Source organism: Bos indicus, chromosome 21, assembly GCF_029378745.1.
Source record: "Bos indicus isolate NIAB-ARS_2022 breed Sahiwal x Tharparkar chromosome 21, NIAB-ARS_B.indTharparkar_mat_pri_1.0, whole genome shotgun sequence".
Taxonomy (NCBI): Eukaryota; Metazoa; Chordata; class Mammalia; order Artiodactyla; family Bovidae; genus Bos; species Bos indicus.
This window is the reverse complement of record NC_091780.1, coordinates 46,623,425-46,644,873: the sequence shown is the minus strand read 5'-3', so window position 1 is coordinate 46,644,873 and position 21,449 is coordinate 46,623,425.

Below are 21,449 nucleotides of genomic sequence, written 5' to 3'. Positions count from 1 at the left end.
AAGTTCATAGCAATACAGGCATACCTAAAGAAACAAGAAAAAAGTCAAATAAATAACCTAACCCTACACCTAAAGCAACTAGAAAAGGAAGAAATGAAGAACCCCAGGGTTAGTAGAAGGAAAGAAATCTTAAAAATTAGGGCAGAAATAAATGCAAAAGAAACAAAAGAGACCATAGCAAAAATCAACAAAGCCAAAAGCTGGTTCTTTGAAAGGATAAATAAAATTGACAAACCATTAGCCAGACTCATCAAGAAACAAAGGGAGAAAAATCAAATCAATAAAATTAGAAATGAAAATGGAGAGATCACAACAGACAACACAGAAATACAAAGGATCATAAGAGACTACTATCAACAATTATATGCCAATAAAATGGACAACGTGGAAGAAATGGACAAATTCTTAGAAAAGTACAACTTTCCAAAACTCGACCAGGAAGAAATAGAAAATCTTAACAGACCCATCACAAGCACGGAAATTGAAACTGTAATCAAAAATCTTCCAGCAAACAAAAGCCCAGGTCCAGACGGCTTCACAGCTGAATTCTACCAAAAATTTAGAGAAGAGCTAACACCTATCCTGCTCAAACTCTTCCAAAAAATTGCAGAGGAAGGTAAACTTCCAAACTCATTCTATGAGGCCACCATCACCCTAATACCAAAACCTGACAAAGATCCCACAAAAAAAGAAAACTACAGGCCAATATCACTGATGAACATAGATGCAAAAATCCTTAACAAAATTCTAGCAATCAGAATCCAAAAACACATTAAAAAGATCATACACCATGACCAAGTGGGCTTTATCCCAAGCATGCAAGGATTCTTCAATATCCGCAAATCAATCAATGTTATACACCACATTAACAAATCGAAAAACAAAAACCATATGATTATCTCAATAGATGCAGAGAAAGCCTTTGACAAAATTCAACATCCATTTATGATAAGAACTCTCCAGAAAGCAGGAATAGAAGGAACATACCTCAACATAATAAAAGCTATATATGACAAACCCACAGCAAACATTATCCTCAATGGTGAAAAATTGAAAGCATTTCCTCTAAAGTCAGGAACAAGACAAGGGTGCCCACTTTCACCATTACTATTCAACATAGTTTTGGAAGTTTTGGCCACAGCAATCAGAGCAGAAAAAGAAATAAAAGGAATCCAAATTGGAAAAGAAGAAGTAAAACTCTCACTGTTTGCAGATGACATGATCCTTTACATAGAAAACCCTAAAGACTCCACCAGAAAATTACTAGAACTAATCAGTGATTATAGTAAAGTTGCAGGATATAAAATCAACACACAGAAATCCCTTGCATTCCTATACACTAATAATGAGAAAACTGAAAGAGAAATTAAGGAAACAATTCCATTCACCATTGCAACGGAAAGAATAAAATACTTAGGAATTTATCTACCTAAAGAAACTAAAGACCTATATATAGAAAACTATAAAACACTGGTGAAAGAAATCAAAGAGGACACTAATAGATGGAGAAATATACCATGTTCATGGATTGGAAGAATCAATATAGTGAAAATGAGTATACTACCCAAAGCAATTTATAGATTCAATGCAATCCCTATCAAGCTACCAACGGTATTCTTCACAGAGCTAGAACAAATAATTTCACAATTTGTATGGAAATACAAAAAACCTCGAATAGCCAAAGCGATCTTGAGAAAGAAGAATGGAACTGGAGGAATCAACCTACCTGACTTCAGACTCTATTACAAAGCCACAGTTATCAAGACAGTATGGTACTGGCACAAAGACAGAAATATTGATCAATGGAACAAAATAGAAAGCCCAGAGATAAATCCACGCACATATGGACACCTTATCTTTGACAAAGGAGGCAAGAATATACAATGGATTAAAGACAATCTCTTTAACAAGTGGTGCTGGGAAAACTGGTCAACCACTTGTAAAAGAATGAAACTAGAACACTTTCTAACACCTTACACAAAAATAAACTCAAAATGGATTAAAGATCTAAATGTAAGACCAGAAACTATAAAACTCCTAGAGGAGAACATAGGTAAAACACTCTCCAACATACATCACAGCAGGATCCTCTATGACCCACCTCCCAGAATATTGGAAATAAAAGCAAAAATAAACAAATGGGACCTAATTAAACTTAAAAGCTTCTGCACAACAAAGGAAACTATTAGCAAGGTGAAAAGGCAGCCTTCAGAATGGGAGAAAATAATAGCAAATGAAGAAACGGACAAACAACTAATCTCAAAAATATACAAGCAACTCCTATAGCTCAACTCCAGAAAAATAAATGACCCAATCAAAAAATGGGCCAAAGAACTAAATAGACATTTCTCCAAAGAAGACATACAGATGGCTAACAAACACATGAAAAGATGCTCAACATCACTCATTATCAGAGAAATGCACATCAAAACCACTATGAGGTACCATTTCACGCCAGTCAGAATGGCTGCGATCCAAAAGTCTACAAGCAATAAATGCTGGAGAGGGTGTGGAGAAAAGGGAACTCTCTTACACTGTTGGTGGGAATGCAAACTAGTACAGCCACTATGGAGAACAGTGTGGAGATTCCTTAAAAAACTGGAAATATGATCCAGCAATCCCACTGCTGGGCATACACACCAAGGAAACCAGAAGGGAAAGAGACACGTATACCCCAATGTTCATCGCAGCAGTGTTTATAATAGCCAGGACATGGAAGCAACCTAGATGTCCATCAGCAGATGAATGGATAAGAAAGCAGTGGTACATATACACAATGGAGTATTACTCAGCCATTAAAAAGAATACATTTGAATCAGTTCTAATGAGATGGATAAAACTGGAACCTATTATACAGAGTGAAGTAAGCCAGAAAGAAAAACACCAATACAGTATACTAACACATATATATGGAATTTAGAAAGATGGTAACAATAACCCTGTGTACGAGACAGCAAAAGAGACACTGATGTATAGATCAGTCTTATGGACTCTGTGGGAGAGGGAGAGGGTGGGGAGATTTGGGAGAATAGCATTGAAACATGTATAATGTCATGTAATAAACGAGTCGCCAGTCCAGGTTCAATGCACGGTACTGGATGCTTGGGGCTGGTGCACTGGGACGACCCAGAGGGAGGGTAGGGGAGGGAGGAGGGAGGAGGGTTCAGGATGGGGAACGCGGGTATACCTGTGGCAGATTCATTTCGATATTTGGCAAAACTAATACAATATTGTAAAGTTTAAAAATAAAATAAAAGTTAAAAAAAAGAAAAAGAAAAATTACTCTGGCTTCTGTCTACAGTGTGGAGAGTAGATTACTATAGTTATTAACTACATTACACTTAACTAAGAAGTTATTATTATAAACAGGGTCTTAACCTTAAACCTCTAGGCTTCCAAGAAAAAAATTCAGAAAAGGGATGTTTGGAAGAAACCACAGTAGATCTGTTTTAAATACCACAGTCTATTCAAATGTAGTTGATTTAAAGTTGTATAAATAGCAAACATCTGCAATTATATTCAATTCTATGAATTTCAACTAATGGAGAAGAGTCAAGTCTAAAATGGAGAAAAAGAAAGAAAGAGCTGATGTGAACTAACAATAGGGAGGATCTACTCAAATCAGACAAAGGATGAGGTCTCATGCATTATCTCATTTAATCCTTAAAACAGGCTAAGAAAATCTTGGGTTATTACCTTTATTTGCAGATAATGGATCTGAGACTAAGAAAGGTGAGTCTTGCCCTTTGTATGGGGCAGAATTGGCTAACCTGCCCTCACTCTGTCTCTAAGCCCACGTTCTTTTCTTTACAAAAAGCTGCAAATACATTCACAGTACAGCTAAGTTAGGCAGAAGATGGGTTGAGGAAAGGCTGATGTAACCTTGAATAACAACAGAATAAAAGGGGGAAGATGTTCAGCTAGAGTAAAGGCAAAAATTTAATTGGAAAAAATTATGAGGAATTATCCTTTTGATAAGAGCAAAGAAAGGCAAATTTTCATCTCAAATGAAGAGTGGAGAGCATCAATTTTGAATTTTTTTTGGAATATGACAAGTACAGCCATAAATATAGTTTCTATTGAACTACAGAATTCAGGTGTTCTTCTTGCTGAGGTACTACTATTAAAAATAAATGCTACAGAGAAGAAATCCACTTATTAAGTCATTTAACACAACCTCTCTCACATAGCCTGGTATTTGCCACTGGTTAAGGAGGTTTGATGAGCATTCAGATCCTCTGAAAGTCAGCTATTTGAGTGTATTGGCTGCCCAGCAGGGTAACATTACTTGCTACAGGGAACAGAGGGTCTTCTGTCTGCAAAAGGAGCTTTCATCTAGGTTTGTGACAAAAATTCTAGAATACAGACTCTCTTTGGCCAGAGAGCCAGTCATTCTGAAAAATCACTTCATGCCCTTTCAAAGACACAGGATAATCCAGGTCTGGGGCACAGCTGATGGTGACCCACATACTGAAATTCCAGGAGCACAGGAAATGGCTACTTCTTGAACCAGCCTCCCTACTTACTACCTGGTAGAGATCTTACATTAATATGTGTGGTTGCTTCATGACTCACTCACCTCATGAACTGGCCAGTCAGCTACCAAGCCTCTAGGCAATGAAACACAGATTTGTTGAGATTCGACAGGGAAGGTAAGAGGGGAAAAGGCTGGCCTAAGGGTAATCCCAGAGAAGGCAATGGCACCCCACTCCAGTACTCTTGCCTGGAAAATCCCATGGGCGGAGGAGCTTGGTAGGCTGCAGTCCATGGGGTCGCTAAGGCAGGACTGAAGCGACGCAGCAGCAGCAGCAGCAGCAGCAAGGGTAATCCAGCTCACCAGGAAGCAGGTGAATCTATTCAGGTTAAGAGGATGGGGCTGCATATGTTAAGAGACCAAAGAGTTTTGTGACCATAGTCACTGCTCAGTGTTTCTCAAAGAACTGTTGAGGTATTATGAAAAGTAGGTATTAGGAGTCAGGCCCAAAACTAATGTTTACTTAAGTTTTCCACTGACTATATCTGAACAGGTTAAAAACCGCTTAGGTGAATGAAGTGATTATACATATATTCATACTGCACAATTGTACTTATTTCACATGCTAGCAAGGTAATGCTCAAAATCCTTCAAGCTAGGCTTCAACATGTACTTCCAGATGTACAGGCTGGATTTAGAAAAGGCAGAGGAACCAGAGATCAAACTGTCAACATCTGTTGGATCATAGAAAAAGCTAGAGAATTCGAGAAAAACATCTACTTCTGCTTCATTGACTATGCTAAAAGCCTTTGACTGTGTGGCTCACAACAAACTTTGGAAAATTCTTAAACATATGGGAATACAAGACCACCTTACCTGCCTTCTGAGAAGCCTGTATGCAGGCCAAGTAGCAACAGTTACTTGGACATGGAACAATGAATTGGTTCAAAATTGGGAAAGGAGTACATCAAGGCTGTATATTGTCATCCTGCTTATTTAACTTATATGCAGAGTACATCATGTAAAATGCCGGGCTGGATGAAGCTCAAGCAGGAATCAAGATTGCCAGGACAAATATCAATAACTTCAGATTTGCAAATGACACCACTCTAATGGCAGAAAGTGAAGAGGAACTCAAGAGTCTCTTGATGAAAGTGAAAGAGGAGAGTGAAAGAGTGCAAGAGCTGGCTTAAAACTCAACATTCAGAAAACTAAGATCATGGCATTCGGTCCCATCTCTTAATGGCAAATAGATGGGGAAACAATAGAAACAGTGAGAAACTTTATTCTTTTTGGACTCCAAAATCACTGCGGATGGTGACTGCAGCCATGAAATTAAAAGATGATTGCTCCTTGAAGAAAAGCTATGTCAAACCTAGACAGTGTATTAAAAAGCAGAGATATCACTTTGCTGACAAAGGTCCATATAGTCAAAGCTATGGTTTTTCCAGTAGTCATGTACAAATGTGCAAGTTGGACCATAAAGTAGGCTGAGCACTGAAGAATTGATGTTTCCGAACAATGAGGCTCCAGAAGACTCTTGAGAGTCCTTTGGACTGTAAGGAGATCAAACCAGTCAATCCTAAAGCAAATCAACTCTGAATATCCACTGGAAGGACTGATACTGAAGCTGAAGCTCCAATACTTTGGCCACCTGATGCGAAGAGCCGATTCATTGGAAAAGACCCTGATGCTGGGAAAGATTGAGGGCAGGAGGAGAAGAGGGTAACAGAGGATGAGATGGTTGGATGGCATCATCGACTCAAAGGGCATGAGTCTGAACAGATTCTGGGAGATCGAGAAGGACAGGGAAGCCTGGTGTGCTGTAGTCCATGGGGTTGCAAAGAGGTGGACATGACTGTGACTAAGCCCACACTCACATAAATAGAATATATACACACACAGGCACACCCTTCTCCTGGGGCATAGTGTGAGCCATGCATGAGCTTTTCTAAATATGGGTGGATGTTTTTGTGCCTTTCTACTCAGTTAATAAAGCAGCTAAGAAAAAAGATGAAAAAGGGAATGAGAGGGTGGAAAGGCAAAGCCAAACTTACTAATTCTCTTTGCCCCTATCTGGCCTCTTGGAGCTTATAGACAGCATCACTTAAGCAGGCCAGCCAACCATAAATCAGTACACCTGTGTCCTTGAGGCAGCCCTTACTGAGGAGTTTATTTTTGTTTAAACACTTAAAGTCTGACTAGCATTTGCTCCCTGGAAATGGAATGGGTGGGGGGCAGGGAGGTCTTTGAACATTCCGATGCAGTAAAGCCGCAGCCGGTACCCTGGAGGAGAACAGAAGGGAAGAGAGGTGTTCCCACTGCCAGAGCATTCTGCAGATAATTAAAGTGAAGGCTGTGACTCGCAGCAGGGTGATTTTAACATATCTGGCACAGGGTTTGACTAGGGTCTCTCAATGTCTCTTCCTTTGCAGTTATGCCATTAGCTTTCAGAATATCCTGCATGGGGAGAGACACTTTTCTTCAATCCATTCCATTTCTCAATTACTAAAGAGTTTTGAGTTTAAAAGTTCACCCCCAAACCCATCATGTTCCCGTCTCAGGCGTCCCCCATGTCTAATGGGTAGTAAGGAGATCACTCTTTCAGACACTACAGTGCACATTACTTAAACACCCAGCTGCCCTATTTCACACGGGGAATAGGCTATGCAATAAATCTATCTGATCCTTTATTGTCTGCCTAGGGAATGTATGCAGGGTTCTCATCTTTGCTACAGGAACAGATTTCTTCTTTGCTGTGTAGAAAGTGATTCATCTCTAGGAGGCTAATTTCTTAGAGTTGAGTGCAGGATCTTAATAAATAAACCAAAAAGTGAAGTGCTATTTTGAACAGCCCTCACACCAGCAGGAAGAATCAGTGAATGAGGAACCATAGAAGACTGTTCACTCCATATGCATTTACTCCAAAATGTTATTTAGATCAGCACTGGATTTTTTTTTTTTAAGTAAATTATAAGTGATTCTTCTTTCTGTATTAATTAAGAACATACACTACTTCTCAAGTGTTTTAACTCCCCCAGTGCCAAGCTTAAGTCCTCTGGATTAATCCTGATTCATGAAGAGCTTTGAAAACATAACAATGGTAAGCAACAACTCAGAGTGATTAAGGAATCAAGATGTGTGCAGGTGCTCGTTAAAAAAAATGCACTGAAAGATGGCAAATGGGAATTAGAAAGATAGCCAAGACATACTGTCAGAACAAGCTAAAAATTTAAGGCTTTGAACATGTTAGATTTATATCACATCACAGGTCAGAAGCTGCTGTGGGAGGAAGGGAGGTATGAAGAACATGAAAGATGCAAGGTTTTTAGCAGAGCGCCTAGCATGGACTTAGTCCTCAAAAAAAAAAAAAAAAAATAGCATGAGATAAATGGAAAACATTGACAAAAAATAGGGATGGAAAGAAAGTAGTTTTTCTGTGATCATTTTAGGTAGTTTTACAGCACAGAAAGGGGATTCAAGGTATCTTTTGTCCAGGCTGGTAACATCTGATGAGATGTCTTAGGTATACATATTAGTCTATGTCAGAACATATTAGTATTTTCCAGAGAAACAGAGTCAATAGCATAGACAGAGAGCTAGGCAGACAGGCAGATAGATATTGGGTTAGCCAAAAATTTCATTTGGGAAATGAACATTATAAGATGTGGAAAACATCTTATGGAAAAACCCAAATGAACTTTTGGACCATTCTAATATTAAGAGAGATTGGCTCACATGATTCAGGAGAATGAAGTCCAATAATCTGCCATCTGCAAGTCAGAGGCCTAGGAAAGCTTCAGTGGTGGTTTATCTTCAGTACAAACCCAAAGGACTGAAAACCATGAGGATCCAGGTCCAAAGGCAGGAGATGGATGTCCCATAGTTCAACAGAGAACAAATTTGCCCTTCCTACACCTTTCTGTTCTATTCAGGCCCTCAACAGATCAAATGATGCCCACCTGTAATGGAGAAAGCAAATTTCTTTACTCGGTACAATGATTGACACAGTAATCTCTTCCAGAAACATCCTCACAGACACACCCAGAAATACAGCCCAGGCAATTTGACACATAAAATTAACCATCCTCTATGGTATAACTCTCCACTTACACAGCCCACTTTTTAATCCAAGCAATCAAATCATTCCTACACCAATACAATGTTCCCTTTCTGTAATATAAACTTGTTAATTCATGCATAGGCTTTCCTCAGTTCAGAGAACTCATGGCCAGTGGCTTTCTCCAAAGCAGTTCTGAGAGGATGTGACTGGATTTTAAGCCCAGATCCTATAAACCGAAGGTTTCCCTGTTAGGGGAGGGGACAACCACCATGTATTCATGATGTTGAAGTGTCTTATAAGAAACAGAACCAGGACCCAAAACCCATCTCTCAGGATTTCCCAGTAATGATCTCCCCAACAGTCTCACGGCTGCCAAAGTAATCTCAATAAGTCCTCCTATTATGGGAGAAGAATATCCTCAGAAAAACTGAGTGTTTCAGATTTTGCCTTAATTTTAGCTCAACATGCAAGGTTTCTTCATTACGTTTTTGTTTGTTTTTTGGCTTTGCACAATATGTTGGATCTTAGTTCCCTGACCAGGGATTGAACACAGGCCCACAGCACTGAAAGCATGGAGTCCTAACCACCAGACCACCAGGGAATTCCCTATTAATAGGTTTTTCATGGCAGTGATGACTAGCTTAAGACTCTCTTGACAAATACCCATTAGAAAGCTTAAACAGTGTTTCTCTTGGCCTCTATCAAGCTAAGGCCCTACCCACTGGTTCAACACCGATTTTTTTAAATTAAATAAATACATACTTTGCTCTTGGGATAGGCAATGTTCACTTTTATCTGGCATAACTGAGAAATTGGATTTTTAGAGAGTGAAAACAAATACATGCTAATTTTATGACATAATCTATCTAGAAAGGAACAATCCATATCAAAACGATCTCCATTGTAGACCTTTAATTAAACTATGCCTGTGCTGGACAAAATACTCATCACAACTGGGAACAGAGAGGTATTGTTTCAAACCTATTATGCACAAATCATCTAATTTTTTCAAGGTTAATGAGTGTAATTTACCCATCTTTGGTTACTAAAGGGGGTATATGTGATGAACAAAACTTACGAGTTCATCCATTTCATTTCTGTTGCTGATTCACTCACATTTGTTTGGCTTTTATGTCCATGTAATTGATTTGTATAATACTGTCCAAGCAGATGGGCAACTGCTCATGACCACTTGCAAACCATTTAGATTATTACTGTACTGATGTTTATTCAAGGCCAAATGGAGAGAACATAAAAGGTGTGATGTTCAGCTTAGCATAACAATATCATGAAAAATCTATTTGGTCTCAGCAGTAAAATAGAGTCTCCCTACCAATCAGTTTCATAAGTGCAAGTGAATTGCTTCTGTCCATGTGGTAGACTAGCTCCCCAAATTAATTATGGCACAGTGTTCTAGCTTCACGATATACTGCAAACTCTCCAAGAACACAATAAAAGGACAGTCATCTCCAATGATACATGATGTTAAATTTCACAGTGAAGAATTCTTACACTTTGAATCAAGGATAAAAAATTATAACCACCTGTTAAAAGTAAGTAAATAGATAAATGTTTGATAACCCAGAGAGCCATTGTCCACTCAAATTAGTTTGTGGATAGCACTGATTCTAATTTTTTTCAATAAACATATATTTTCCACTTTAGTAATATACTATATTGAACATCACACCTTTATTATCTTGCTTTGAATTATAATTAGTACCATTAAAATGGGAAGATCCCTTGGAGGAAGGCCTGGCAACCCACCTCAGTATTCTTGCCTGGAGAATCCCTTGGACAGAGGAGCCTGGCGGTCTATGGTCCATAGGGTTGCAAAGAGTAGGACATGACTGAAGCAACTTAACATAGCAGCACCATTGATAACACATCTGTTCAGAACCTTTAGGTTTTCTTTCTTAGAAATTTACTATATATATATATACATATATATATACATATACAAAATCCCACGGACAGAGGACTCTGGGCTACAGTCTGTGAGGTCACAAAGAGTTGGACACAACTGAGCAACTGAGCACATACACACACACACATACAGAAGTTTAAGGGCCACAGTTTTCACACATAAATACTGAGACATTCTTCCCTTTATTTATGCCAGAAGAAGCTAATTAAAGCTGTTTCACCAAAATCCAGACCAGTTATAAATGCTTTGGAAGGACTGGAAAGATGTTTTCATTTTTATCCTAAGTGCTAACAATCAACCAAGTCTATAATGCAGACCAGAGAGGTCAAGACACTTCAGTTCAGTTCAGTTCAGTCGCTCAGTCATGTCCGACTCTTTGAGACCCCATGAATCGCAGCACGCCAGGCCTCCCTGTCCATCACCATCCCCTGGAGTTCACTCAAACTCACGTCCATCGAGTCAGTGATGCCATCCAGCCATCTCATCCTCTGTTGTCCCCTCTTCCTCCTGCCCCCAATCCCTCCCAGCATCAGAGTCTTTTCCAATGAGTCAACTCCTCGCATGAGGTGGCCAAAGTACTGGAGTTTCAGCTTTAGCATCATTCCTTCCAAAGAACACCCAGGACTGATCTCCTTTAGAATGGACTGGTTGGATCTCCTTGCAGTCCAAGGGACTCTCAAGAGTCTTCTCCAACACCACAGTTCAAAAGCATCAATTCTTTGGTGCTCAGCTTTCTTCACAGTCCAACTCTCACATTCATACATGACTACTGGAAAAACCATAGCCTTGACTAGGACCTTTGTTGTGTGCAAAAGAAGGCCAAGCTTGGAAACGTGGATTCCTGAGTGATTCGGAGGAAAAGCAAATGATCTCTAACCTGGAGTAAAATCACTGTGGCTGAGATCTATTAGAGATTCACCAATACCATTTTGTTTCTCTAGACATAAAGGAACACTACACTTCTCAACCTCCTTTGCAGTTAGATAGGGACCGTGTAACCAAGTTCTGGCCAATGGAATGTGGGTGGAAGTGATATAAGCTATAGACATAATGTAAACCACTTTCTGGACTGGCCATGACCCATTTGGTCTCTTCTTGCCAGATCTTCTTTGAGGTCAGTCCAAATTTACATGGGAAAACTTAGGTCTACCTTAAAAATCAGATAGAATTTTAGGCTGAAATTCTCTAAACCAGAAAGTCTTGGAATCTTGAAGAATAAAAGCTGTTTAGGCCAGGCTAATAAAAGCTATAGGCATCACAATAAACTCCATTTTAAAAAGACTGTGTGGCTCTATATGGAGAACAGTATGGAGGTTCCTCAAAAAACTAAAAATAGAACTTCAATATGACCCAGTAACCCCACTCTTCAGCATATACCCAAAGAAAACCATAATTCAAAAAGATATATATACCCCAATGCTCATTGCAGCACTATTTACAATATCCAGGATAGGAAAGCAATCTAAGTGTCCATGAACAGAGGAATGGATATAGGAGACATGGTACATATATATACAATGGAATATTCAGTTCAGTTCAGTTGCTCAGTCGTGTCCGACTCTTTATGACCCCATGGACCTGAGTACGCCAGGCCTCCCTGTCTATCACCAATTCCTGGAGTTTACCCAAACTCATGTCCATTGAGTCAGTGATGCCATCCAACCATCTCATCCTCTGTCATCCCCTTCTTCTCCCGCCTTCAATATTTCCCAGCATCAGGGTCTTTTCAAATGAGTCAGCTCTTTGCATCAGGTGGCCAAAGTACTGGAGTTTCAGCTTCAGCATCAGTCCTTCCAATGAACACTCAGGACTGATCTCCTTTAGGATGAACTGGTTGGATCTCTTTGCAGTCCAAGGGACTCTCAAGAGTCTTCTCCAATTGAAAATAATAGCAAATGAAGCAACTGACAAACAACTAATCTCAAAAATATACAAGCAACTCCTACAGCTCAACTCCAGAAAAATAAATGACCCAATCAAAAAATGGGCCAAAGAACTAAATAGACATTTCTTTAAAGAAGACATACAGATGGCTAACAAACACATGAAAAGATGCTCAACATCACTCATTATCAGAGAAATGCACATCAAAACCACTATGAGGTACCATTTCATGCCAGTCAGAATGGCTGCGATCCAAAAGTCTACAAGCAATAAATGCTGGAGAGGGTGTGGAGAAAAGGGAACCCTCTTATAATGTGGGTGGGAATGCAAACTAGTACAGCCACTTTGGAGAACAGTGTGGAGATTCCTTAAAAAACTGGAAATAGAACTGCCTTATGATCCAGCAATCCCACTGCTGGGCATACACACCAAGGAAACCAGAATTGAAAGAGACACGTGTACCCTAATGTTCATCGCAGCACTGTTTATAATAGCCAGGACATGGAAGCAACCTAAATGTCCATCAGCAGATGAATGGATAAGAAAGCAGTGGTACATGTACACAATGGAGTATTATTCAGCCATTAAAAAGAATACATTTGAATCAGTTCTAATGAGGTGGATGAAACTGGAGCCTATTATACAGAGTGAAGTAAGCCAGAAAGAAAAACACCAATACAGTATACTGACACATATATATGGAATTTAGAAAGATGGTAACAATAACCCTATATACGAGACAGCAAAAGAGGCACTGATGTATAGAACAGTCTTTTGGACTCTGTGGGAGAGGGAGAGGGAGAGGGTGGGAAGATTTGGGAGAATGGCATTGAAACATGTATAATATCATGTATGAAATGAGTCGCCAGTCCAGGTTCGACGCACGATACTGGATGCTTGGGGCTGGTGCACTGGGAGGACCCAGAGGGATGGTATGGGGAGGGAGGAGGGAGGAGGGTTCAGGACGGGGAACACATGTATACCTGTGACGGATTCATTTCGATATTTGGCAAAACCAATACAATATTGTAAAGTTAAAAAATAAAATTAAATTAAAAAAAATAAATTCCTTGCTTATTCATCTAAAAAAAAAGTCTTCTCCAACACCACAGATTAAAAGCATCAATTCTTTGGCACTCAGCCTTCTTTATAGTCCAACTCTCACATCCATACATGACTACTGGAAAAACCATAGCATTGACTAGACCTTTGTTGGCAAAGTAATGTCTCTGCTTTTTAATATGCTGTCTAGGCTGGTCATAACTTTCCTTCCAAGGAGTAAGTGTCTTTTAATTTCATGGCTACAGTCACCATCGGCAGTGATTTTGGGGCCCCCAAAAATAAAGTCAGCCACTGCTTCCCCATCTATTTGCCATGAAGTGATGGGACCGGATGCCATGATCTTAGTTTTCTGAATGTTGAGCTTTCAGCCAACTTTTTCACTCTCAGCCATAAAAACGAAAGAAATGGTGTCATTTTTAGAGACATGGATAGACATGGAGACTGTCACACAGAGTGAAAGAAGTTAGAAAGAAAAAACAAAAATCGAATAAAATCACTTATCTGTGGAATTTAGAAAAATGGTACAGATGGACTTACTTGTAAAGCAGAAAGAGAGACATAAATGAAGAGAACAAACTTATGGATACCAAGTCGGGGAAGGGAGTATGAGGAATTGGGAGATTGGTACTGACGTATATGAGCTCCCCTGGTGGCTCAGACGGTAAAGAATCTGCCTGCAATGTGGGAGACCTGGGTGCTATCCCTGGGTTGGGACGATCCCCTGGAGGAGGGCATGGCAACCCACTTCAGTATTCTTGCCTAGAGAATCCCATGGATAGAGGAGCCTGGTGGGCTGCAGTCCACGTGGTTACAACGAATTGGACACGACTGAGCCACAAAGCACATTGACATACATACGCTACTAGTGTATAAAATAGATCACTAATAAAAATCTACTGTATGGCAAAGGGAACTCTACTCATGCTCTGTGGTGACCAAAGTGGGAAGGAAATCTAGAAAAGAGGGGATATTTGTATATGTATATGTATAACTGATTCACTTTGTGGTACTGCAGAAAATAACACAACTAAAGCATCTATACGCCAAATTTTTTTTTTTTAAAACATACCATGGAAAAATAAAACTGTCTGTAAAAGTCCCACTTACAATACACACAGTATTTATTGCCAAGGATTAAGATTTAATAATATAAAGAAATTAAAAAAAAAACTCTGCCAGATGTACTGAAATCTTTTTCTGATGATTGTGCAGATAAGTTAGAAGTCCAGAAGCTTCAGGTTCACCCTTCTGAGCATCAGTGACCTTTGAATAGCTGATGCAGAAGACAAGGGTGATTTGATTGAATCTGACACAGCCCAGAACGCTCCTTAGGTTGTGTTTTTAAATAAAACTTAAAACCCTGAAGAGTAAGATGTTGTTATTGCTTCTTTCTTTCTATGACACTACCCAGATAAAACCATTTCAGCTATTTAACTTATTTATTTATGGCAAATGAATGGCAATTTATTACAAATATGCTAATTTATTCGTATCATAAGATCTACATATTCTTCTCACAAATACCTATCACTTGCTTCCTTCTCTAAGTGGAGGATTATTTAGCTTTATGGAAATATAAACAATGCCATGCTTTATATATATTAGTATTTAAAGCCTCAATTTAAGAGGACTTCCCAGTGACGAAGATATTTACAACTGACTCTAAAGTATACTTTAAGTCTTGCACTTAAGTATAAAAGTTGTTTTCCTTTATCCTTCTTTCATTCACTTGAGCATTTATAAACTCAAATCCTTCACAGTGTTATTTAATGTAGCCTGCTTTTTGGCTTAGAAAGATACACTGCCATATTTATCAATTTTCTGAGAAGTTTCTCAAACAACTTTACCTTACAAAATTCTACTATTATAAAGAAACAATAATGCAACAATGAAATTATATATTTTCGGAGTCCTTCTCCCTTTAGTGAATAACTATTAGTTAAAGAATATTTTCTTGCTAAAGAAGGCTTTTGAATGGTATAGTCCATGATTCTACACGATAACCTCAGAGAGTGAATGGACCTGTCACTAGGGCATATAATCCTCCAGGCGAAGAAGAAGAAAATGCATTACCACATAATTAAATACTTTGGGGGAAAATATAGGAAAAGAAACTTCATCTTTTGTCAAACACACTTTTGTTAACCCAGACTTTGCCAGATTTGCAATGTGTCAAAACTGGTCCTTTCCTTAGCCATTTAAGCACCAAGAATGCCCACTCATTGTTCGTGACTAGTTTCCGCTTGCATGTGACAAAACAGCTAGTTGGAGAGTCAGCCTCGGTCAGTGTCTATTTAGGGCAAAATGTCAAAAAAGAATGTCCTGCATTTGGGACCCGACAATAATGAACATGGCTAAATCTGAAAATTAACAAAAGAAAGTGAACAGCTTTTTAAATTCTGAAGAACATTAGATTCTGGTGTCCTTTTTGTCCTGATTGTTGTGGCTTAACACTCTGAAAAGACCACCTGTTGGGCTGCCATTTTGTGACTGTATTAAATGCAGCGATTGCATAAAAGAACACTTTCCAAAATAACCCGGCATTATTATTCACTTATTTTATAGTAAATCTGCATTCAAAACCTGCATTAAAATATGAGGCTTTTCCCCTAAGTGAAATTTAAAGCTATAAGTTTGACATAAATGCATATTCAACTGCAAATGCTTGATTTTATGATCAAATGCATTATCCTTAAAAATGAGTTCAAGTAAACCTTTGATATGGCAATTAGAGAGTATGCTGAATGAAGTAAAACAGTCAAAAGTGGTGGATAGCAGACAGGGAATCCCCGAGGAAATGACACAAAACTGAAAGCATATAATTATTAGACTGACACAGAGAGGCATAATGTAGTTGGAGAAAATTACTGTTGCCTATTAAAAGAATATGATCCCCTCAGCAATCCTGAAAGCATATTTTACTGGAACAATACCTCCGAATTCATGAATAAAAGAAAAGCCATGCCTCAAACTCACTGGCTTTGCAATACATTTCTACTAAAACTCTCTCCTAGAGCACAGTGGAAATAAAAATATTAAGTCCAACTGATGAAAGTTTATGATGCAAATGACAACTAAGAAAATACAGGAAGAGAATACTAAAGGGAAAAGAAACTTCCCAAGACAGAAAATCATTTCCCATAAAACTTTCTTATAAGTTTTTAGAAATATGCATTTTGCCATTAAACATGACTACTTGTATTGCAAAAAAATCATCTGTGTGTCATGAACAAATATTTTGAAAAACATGACTCTATTTTCAGTTTTGTGGCTACCTTAGTGTGGTGAGGATCAATTCTCTATTCCATGATTTTTAATGGTATAGGAGCCTGTGGAGTTAATGGAGTTTCTGAATTTGAAAAACATTATCATTTACAAAATTTTACTTTAAAAAGTTTCTAAGATTTCCTAGATATTTCACATTTCACTTTAATTTGGAATATAAACTTTTAATCAAGATCATTTATTTCATTTATTTAAAATTTTCTCTGCTTAATGACCTAGAGTAAGTTAGGTGGAATGCATGACTGTATTGTCACAAAAACAACACATCTTTACCATTGAAGTGCAGCCAAAATGTCCTTCCCTAAGTTTTTCAAAATGTCTATTCATTCCAGGCTTTACTTTTATAAATGTTTTATAAAGCAAAAACTTATTTCTATGTTGTACCATAAAATAACTTTTTCTTCTAAAGGAAAAAAATAAAGATGCTTTCCTAAGGCTTATTTCCAAAGTAGAAAAGACCACACAAAAAAAGCAATTTCCAAGTTGATTAGGTTTGTAAAAATTTCATTGCTGATTCATGCAAAATACATTGCCACAGTAATCAATTTTCCAATAAGTTCCTTAACTTACAGAGATTTTTGTGAGGTAAACTCAGAATATTTAATCTAAGAGTTAAAAGAAAAATTCCTGGGTAGATTTAAAGGAATACTTCTGTCTGATTAATAAGCACATTTGAATTTTACATCTTCTTTGACTTTATATTAGATGATATTAAAGAAAAGCTTATATCTTCCACATTCACAAGCAAACATAATCCCTGTTTTTCAAAAACAATACTTTTCCCTTTGTTTCAGAGTATTGTAACTCTCATTCATAAATTTGGGATTTTCATGCTGAAAAACTGTGAATGCACCCAAATGTCATGGATATATATGTGTCTGGAAGAGCTCTAATACTGAAAAGTGGCAATTTAAAATTTTAATTGATATCTCATAAATTTAGCTTCCTAAAGATCTGTTTTCCCGACATAAATGTCACTCAATGAAATACTAATTATCCTTCCATAAGAAAAATGATATGAAAAATTGGCAGAAGACATTTTGTCTATATCCAAGCCACATCATAATATAGGGTCAGAGACCCTTGGAAGTCACTGACTTAGAAAATTAATACAATATAAAGCTTATATTAATACAATATAAAGTTTGTAGAGTTGTTCTACACCCAGATTAAAGTAAACTTTATTCTCCCAAGGAGAATAACATCTTATAAACACCTCAAAATATAGGCAAAATTATATAACATATAGTAAATTAATATGAGTTCACTATTTGCAAGACTGAGTCCACAGACCTGGTTAGATAGAATCACGGCAAGAAACTTGAGCTTATGTAGAAAAATAGGTTGGACTTTGAAAAAGAAAAGAGGAAAGTATCATTATGAGAGTCACAATATACCTGGAACACCAAGGGTTAATAAGAGGTAAATAGGAGGTGAAGGAAGAGGAGGGATGAAGGAAATAAGAGAAATGGAACAGATGAAAGAAAGAATTCAATGGAAGGTATTGTTGGGCACAGTTAGGTGTCAGAAACAAAACTAGAAAAATGGGAACTGCTTCAACATCAGAAGGAAGATAAAAAAAAAAGAATGTATACCACATAGTAAAAAGAGAAAGAAAATAAGAAATAATACAAAGCCTTTCAGGCGTTCCACAGAGCATATCTGTGAAAAAAATAAAGCAAGCAAGTAAGAAAAGAAACAGTGAAATTGAAATTTTCTCCAAAGGTATCTCATCTAGATGCCTTCATTGTGCCTTTCCTTTCACATCAAGAATTTAATTTTGCATTCCCTTTGTCTGTCTTAAGGCACATTTCTAGTTTATTCCATGGATTTCTTTTTCTTGAAAAGTTCTCTCCATTGGCTAAAAGAAAAGGAATAAAACTCAGATCCCTCACTAGTCTCTTTTGTCCCAGGTTTAGGTAGGAAAGATGGGAATGTCTTATTCATTGATGTTCGGATATTTGCTCCTTTTTGCTCTGATGCCATTTTCCCTACTGTTTTCATTTTCTTTAAGACATTCTCCTTACAAGGCTAATACAGACTCTACACTGTGAATTTACCATTAATCAATAAAGCTCCTTCTAAATGTTCATGGAATGGAAGATAATAAGACAGTGATTCTCAGCTGAGGGTACATGTTATTGCTGGCCCTCTGGGGTCTGTCTAGGCTGTGGCAGACAATTGGGACCTCCATCAGGATAGCTGATTTATTTGGACTACCCTAACCTTCTCCTTGAACAAATGCAGGTTCTGTATTTGGCTCTGGAAGAAACTACATTCTTCCCTGATGCTTTTTGCTGGTTTAGGTCTAGGGCCACATGAGCTTACCAAATTCTGTCTGTATTTTCAGCTTGACAGTTCATTCTGACCTCAGTTAATCAGCAGTCCAGAAGGATTTGCGAGTGACTAGCCAGTCAGACACAACTGAAGCGACTTAGCAGCAGCAGCAGCAGCCAGTAACTTCCCTAAACAATAGCACTTGGGGACAGGACTAGCACCTGGGCAAGTGCATTGGCTCACCAATTGTCTCCCTCACCCTAGTCATAATCCCAGAGTTAGGAGCTTCAGTTTCTCTGTCTATAAATTCCAGGGTACCAGTTAGTTCTCACTTCATGGGCATGTCACAAGTGTACACACCCATTCTCTTCCACTGGGCAATAGTACACAACATTTGGGGAGGTCCCATGGAATGATGGGGCTTTCCTGGTGGCTCAGAGGTTAAAGCATCTGCCTGGAATGCGGGAGACCTGAGTTCGATCCCTGGGTCGGGAAGATCCCCTGGAGAAGGAAATGGCAACCCACTCTAGTATTCTTGCCTGGAGAATCCCATGGACTCAGGAGCCTGGTAGGCTACAGTCCACAGGGTCGCAAAGAGTTGGACACGACTCAGCGACTTCACTCTCACTTTCATGGAATGATGATTCTACCCTTCAGCTCCTGATGCCCAGCCCTACATATGTGCCTCCTGCTCTCACCCATCCCCCATGAGGAACTTCAGGCAGCACTCCTTATCCCCAGCTTCTCTCCGGTGCCCATGGCAACCCCATCTATTAATGTTGAAATGTGACTGCAGGGTTGATTTTTTTTTTTCTGGAACCTTTTTGAAATGAACTGTTGATGCTGCAGTTTTTGCACATCCTTCAACTTGTGCAGAATTCACAGCCGGGACTTACCAGCCTGAGTCCAATCAGGTTCTCTAAGACACACCATCTAAAAGCTGACTTATGCATTCTTACTGATTAAACCTGCCATTTAATAAAAGCCTTTTGCATTTCAGAATTCATTTTCCTCCTTTCACGATTTTCTCTTAATTGCTATAGCAGAGAACTACTTTTGAGAAGAAACTCTCTCGCAAACTCTAAATTTAAGTGCACACACATACATGCGCTACTTGAAGGAACATGCATTTAAAAGCTCATAGACTTAGAGAATGAACTTATGGTTGCTGGTTGGTAGCGGGGAGGGATAGTTAGGGACTTTGGGATGGACATGTACACACTGCTGTATCTTAAATGGATAACAAGGGAACTCTGCTCAAAGTTATGTGGCAGCCTGGATGGGAGGGAAGATAGGCGCAGAATGGACCCATGTATATGTATGGCCGAGTCCCTTAGCTGTTCATCTGAAACTATCACAACACTGTTAGTCAGCTATACCCCCAATACAAAGTAAAACATCCAAAATAAACCTCATACATATTTTACATCTACAAAGTTCTATGTAACTTCTTTTCAATTTACTACTTCTCTGAGCTACCATACTAACCAGATGGATATTAGTTAAGAAAGAAACTTAACCTCCTTTGCAGCAATATATTTGAAAAATTGCTTATACTTTGCTTATTTGCAAATTCTCTAAAATCGGTTTTTGAAGAATGACACAAACATCAGTTTCTACATTCCTACATACCATTTCCTGGCTTAACTTCTTTCACAAAGTATTCTCCTGATTTTGGGTGCTCTCACTTTCATTGAAAATTGTGTATTTCCCTCAGTTTATCCATTTTTGCTTTTCTGACACAATTATTATTACTCTTGTAGCTTTTTAAAAATCCTCTTTTCAAATTGTATTCATTTAATGTGTCTGCCTTTAGGAGATTAAAAATCTTACTATTCCTTCATGTGTATATCACCTGCTAAGGAAACATCTTTTATAAGATGCCATATAATGCCCAAGATAATAAGAGCCAGAACTCTACACCGGAATCACCCACCTCTGAAATACAGCCACTTCTTGGATAAAAAGCAACAGCTGTGAGAAAGCACAGCCCTGCTAACATTGCACACCTGGTTAAGGCAGACAAGAACTGAAATATCTTTCTACCTGAATTTGCAGGGCTGAGGGGGAGAATCTTAAAAGCTCGAGTGTAATGACCTTACATGAGAATTTGAACCCAAAATGAAGAGTTAAAACTTGCCTCATAATAAAAGATGGATAAAGCCATTATTATCAAAGAGAGGGTCTGCCAGGCACCGGGCTAGGGTATGTCTTTGAGGTGGAGAGGAACGCTGCCTCCTATAGCATTATTGAGGGTCCCAAGTACAGGGTGATTTCTCTTCTGTGTAGACCCAAGCCGAATCACTCCAGGAATATTGGCAAGAGCCGGTGGTGGGCTGCAGTAGTTGTGTGGAAGCGGTCAGTGACCCCATAGAAAGATGAGCTTTGGGCAAGCACAGACAGGAAGGGTGAATGAACCCTGATGGTTTAGCAAAGCAAGGGCCAGGTAGTTACAGTAAGAGGTGGTCTTGTCCCGT